Source organism: Pituophis catenifer, unplaced genomic scaffold (assembly GCF_029215685.1).
Source record: "Pituophis catenifer annectens isolate HBS135680 unplaced genomic scaffold, rPitCat1.0.hap2 SCAF_7, whole genome shotgun sequence".
Lineage (NCBI taxonomy): Eukaryota > Metazoa > Chordata > Lepidosauria > Squamata > Colubridae > Pituophis > Pituophis catenifer.
The window spans coordinates 73,843,586-73,849,124 of NW_027256887.1; positions in this window are offsets into that span (position 1 = coordinate 73,843,586).

Genomic DNA, 5,539 nt, shown 5'->3' on the forward strand with positions numbered 1-5,539 from the left:
TGGGCAAACCTTGTGACACTATGCTTTCCCAGTGTTGCTGATTAAATTTAAAGATGTGGGTATTTCTCAGAAGGACCAAAATTTTTGGTCTACACAGGCAAGCCCTAATAGAGAAGTTGAAAGAAACATAATAGGCATTTGAACAGGAAATAAAACATTTAGTGTAATGAATGGAGAGGAACCTCGTTCTAAAAAATTCAGGCCCAAAAGAGTTAAAGGAAAGCCAAACTTTAAACCTGCTAATCTAAATCCTGTACAGAAACAACCCTGGAAAGCCTCCTATTAAATTGCTAATCAAGAGCAAAGAAACTTCTTTAACACAGCTTTTAAAAAGGGAGGAGAACTCAATAGATACAAACTTAAAGTGAAACGCTCCAAACTCAATTGCAGAAAATATGACTTCAGCAACAGAGTGGTCAATACCTGGAATGCACTACCTGACTCTGTGGTTTCATCTCAAAACCCCCAAAATTTTAACCTAAGACTGTCCACTGTTGACCTCACCCCATTCCTAAGAGGTCTGTAAGGGGTGTGCATAAGAGCACCAGCGTGCCTACCACTCCTGACCTAATGTTTCCTCTACTTGTATCTATTTTATGTATTCAGTTAATGCTTATAATTATATAAATTACCTAATACGTTCTTGACAAATAAATAAAATAAAGAAAGAAAATTAAATAAAAAAAATAAAATAATAAAATAAAATAATACAATAAAATAAAATAAAATTTGCATCCTTGTGTCCCTCTATGTCCCAGGAGGCGCACCTATTTATCTGCTACTTCTAAAGTCAGTTAAGCGGGGAACTGGAATTGAGGTTGCTATAAACCAATAACAAAGGTGAGGATTAGGTTCTTGATATTTTCAGAGAAATGGCCTGCATTTTGGTCTTTTAGCTTTTCTTGGTCTGTATATTCTTGTCTGGAGGAACAGTCACTGAGGTAAACCCTGCGGGTATCAATCTTTTATTTGCCTTTCTCTTTAACATTCAGTTCTGGTACCGTTCCAGAACCTTGATCCGCATAATAAAATCTTACATTTCTTATTGAGCCAGCCCCCTCATGCCAATAGGGAATTTGGCTTTCATCATACGTCTTAGCTGCCATGCCTAAAAGTACAGATAGAAAACAGAGCAATAGAGGGCTAAATCAGGGCAGAGAGGACATTCTCTAGAAGAAAGCAGATGGTGGCCTATTTACCAATTAGCCTAGCTGCCTAGCATAGTAGCAGCAATTCTTCTTCCCACGTTGTATCCAGAAACTGAAGACAATGATCCCAGCATTCTTTCGTTCAGTTATTTCCTCACCACATCCCTGTGAGGTAGGCTGGGATAAAACTAACTGGCCAAAAATTGCTGTGTAACTTCCAGGGCTGGACTTGGATTATTCCTCCAGTCCTTATACAGCACCCCAATTGCTTCATCATACGGGCTCTTGGGAGTTGCAGACGATGGAGGAAGGTTGTGGGGAGAGGATGTAGGGACCCCGCTTATTGGAGCCTGCGACCCCTGCCCCCAACATCCCTCTGCTTTCCAAGTGCAAATGAGTATTGCAATTAGCAATTCCCCTGAGAAGAGTTTGATTTGAGAGTAAGTTACACAAAAAGACAAATCACTCCTGTGCTTTTAAAAGTCATGATAGTTTAATTACTGACATTCAAAGAAGGCAGGGTTTCTGTTTACACGTACTTCCCTTTTAAAAACAGGAATAAAGTCAGCCAGAACATAAAAAGGAAGAATCTACCAGATTCTTCTCATTTGGGATTCATTGGTATTGAGGGGAGGTTGTGCAGAAGTTGAGTGTCTGGAAGGTAAGTGGTTTGCCAAGCCTATTTATGTGGCTGTCGAGATCCCCCTTGGCTGGAGCTCCACAATCTAACACGGGAGCATTTTTGGTTTCGTTTCAAGCTCTCACTGGGCATAACAGAAAGCTATGCAAGGGAAAACATTGTAAGCATGGCTTCCTATGCAGAAGCCTTTTCTGTTGCATCCAGGACAGGCTTTTGAATGGGTATGTATATAATTTGAGATGGTTTGCAGTGAATTGTTCATTCACTTCTGGGCTGTAAATATTTTAATTGTTTATGGTGTTATAATACATTGGGTTTCTTTGCATATCATGTTATTTCCATTTATGCTTAATATTAGATACATAATACATAAAGTCACTGACAACTTTTTGGAATAATTTAATAGACTTTTAGGAGATATGGTGACATTGGGCTTGGGATGCTGCTAAGAGAATGTTTTGAAAAACCTGAATGTAATATTATCCTGATATTAACGACTGGATTCAAGAGATGTTTAATTTATTTAGTTCAAAAAGGAAATGTTATCTGTTGGTCAAAAAAGGATGTAGTTTGTTTTCCTTTTGCATAGAATTCATGACTTTTTACAATAATTGAGTATTACCATTTTTTTTCTTTAATTTCAATACTTTTAAATATTTAATGGATATGTGATATGTATTGATAGTTTGTAATTCCTTTTAGTTGTTTTTTTCTGTTTATTTTCATATATATATATATATATATATATATATATATATATATATATATATATATATATACTTTTTTCTTTCGTAGGTTTTATGTGTGTTTTTCTTTTAGCCAGGTTTCTCCTACGTAACCAAGATTTTTTTTCTACAGCCCTAGCTCAGTGGAGTCACATCCACTAGATTCTGGGCTTTTTTTTCACTCACTAGGCAGCATAGGGCAGCATATGGCCTGCTGGCTGCCAGAAGGAAAAAAAAAAAAGAAGCCCAGAATCGAGTGGATGTGACTCCACTGAGCTAGGGCTGTAGAAAGAAAAATCTTGGTTACGTAGGAGAAACCTGGCTAAAAGAAAAACATACATATATATATTATACATACATATATATATTATACACACACACACACACACATATATATATATATATATATATATATATTATACACGCACACATATATACATATATATTATACATTATACATCATATATATTATACTATGTGTGTGTATGTGTATATATATGAGGGCTTATAAATCTGAAATAGATCTATCTTAGTCTCCTTAGTCTCCCAAGGGCAGCAGGGTGGTTGCTGCTGCCTGAAGAAAAAAAGCCTAGAAACCAGTGGATTGGGATTTCACTGAACTAGGGCTGCATAAAAATCTTGGTTTACGTAGGAAGAATCTGGCTAAAGAGAAATACATATATGTATGTATGTATGTATGTATATGTATATGTATATGTATATGTATATGTATATGTATATGTATATGTATATGTATATGTATATGTATATATATATGTATGTATATGCAGTTGTGCTCATAAGTTTATATATCCTGGCAGAATTTATGATTTCTTGGCCATTTTTCAGAGAATATGAATGATAACACAAACACTTTTCTTTCGCTCATGGTTAGTGTTTGGCTGAAACCATTTATTATCAATCAACCGTGTTTACTCTTTTTCAATCATAATGACAATTGTGCGCAAAGCGTGTGCACGAAGCGAACCGGTGGTAACACCGATTGGAACCTACCACTTCCCTGGGGGGGTGTGGAGCGGAGGGAATAAGAGCATAGCTGTTAACTCAGTGCTCTGAAGTACGTCCACTTGTTAAAACAAAAGTAGAGCAACGTGGAAGAGAATATTCTGGGAGAGCAACTTATTACATTGCCTTTTAATTAAAGCCATACCCACCATTATAACTGTTCTGTTGAATGGTCACCCAAATATACTTTCAAATTTCCAGAGTTAGCTCCATTATATATGATGTATAACTGATAATGTTGATATATAAAGAATGCTTTTGGTTTTCTGTTGAATAGCTCATGGATACTTTCCCTGTCAGTCCCCAAAACCTTTAAAATTGACTCCTAAAGCATTGATAACACAAGGCAACAAAAGAAACTCTTCGACTTACAACCACAATTGAAGCCAACATTTCTGTTGCTAAGCGAAACACTTGTTAAGTGAGTTTTGCTCCATTTTACAACCTTTCCTGCCACAGTTGTTAAGTGAATCACTGCAGCTAGTAACAGGGTTGTGAAGTGTATCTGGCTTTCCCATTAACTTTGCTCGTCAGAAATTTGCAAAAGGCGATCAGTTGACCACGGGACATTACAACCAACATATAAATATGAGCTACTGGTAGTTGCCAAGCGGTTGAGTTTTGATCCCGTGACCACGGGATGCTGCAATGGTCATAAGTGTGTGAAATGGTCACAAGTCGCTTTTTTTCAGTGCTGTTTTAACTTTGAATGGTCACGAACGAACTGCTGTAAGTCAAAGGCTGCCTGTACAGAAAGTGGAAAAATATAGGCATGAAAGTGTAGTTTAGTAAATTAAAAGAAAGTGGAACTAGATGGTAAGATTTTCAAAACCAGCAAACCAAATACTTTATCCAAATAATAGGATATTTTTTGTAAAGGTTGCTCCACCTTCAAGAACTGGTTTCTAACAGTTCTAGACCGTCTTGTCTATAGCCGTGATGGTGAACCTATGGCACGCGTGCCACAGATGGCATGCAGAGCCATCTTTGGGGGCACGCGAGCTGACGCCCAGGTCAGCTCCACCGTGCATGCCTGCCGCCTCCCACTGGCCAGCTTATTTTCGGCCCTCTGCATGTGGGGGGGTTGCGCGTGCATGCGTGGGGGAAGGATGGGGGTTGCGGTGCCCCCCCCATGCCCCATTTTGGGTCCCAGGAGGCTTCAGGGAGGCCTGCTAGCACCAAAGCGAGGCATAGGGGGTGTAGCGCCCCCCCCCCCCGTTTTGGTGCTAGCAGGCCTCCCTAAAGCCTCCTGGGACCCAAAATGGGGCGTGAGGGGGTGCGGCATGTCCCCCGATTTTTGGTCCCAGGAGGCTTCAGGGAGGCCTGTTAGCACCAAAATGGGGGTCACACGCGTATGCACGAGGGCATGGGGGGGACACGTGTGCATGCACAGGGGGTGGGGGAGCACGGGGGAGTCACATGTGCATGCACAGGGGGTGGGGCTGCGGGGTATTGCATTATGGGTATTGGCACATGTGTGTGTGCTGTTGCACGTGCATGCGTGTTTGTTTTTGGCACATGAGGAAAAAAAGGTTCGCTATCACTGGTCTACAATATGGTGTTTTCCAGCTGGAGTTTAATTTCTATTGTCACTAGCCAGAATTTGACAACTTATGGGGAGGTGGTCCAGCTAACTAAAAGGAAACTAGACTGGGGTTGATCAATAGTTACACAGGTAGCTGCAAAGAATGAACTCCCACCTGTATTGTTCACCTTGTCTTCACTGTATTTTTAATTCTTTAGTTCTCTTGTACGTTTGATTAAACTGTTGCCTTCTCCTTATCCCTGTCAAATCTCTTCCCTTCTTCTGTTTTTTTTTTAAATGACCTTGATTGTGCCCTTCTGCATGCCACAGGGTTTATATAATAGAAAATGGTTTTTTTTCCCCAGCAAGATGTGGACAGACAAATTAACTTAGAAGATTGGGCTGAATTGGTTTGCATGCCTTCATTATTATTTTCCTTTCTTTTTTTTTTTTATCATAGTTCAGGTTTTCTAAA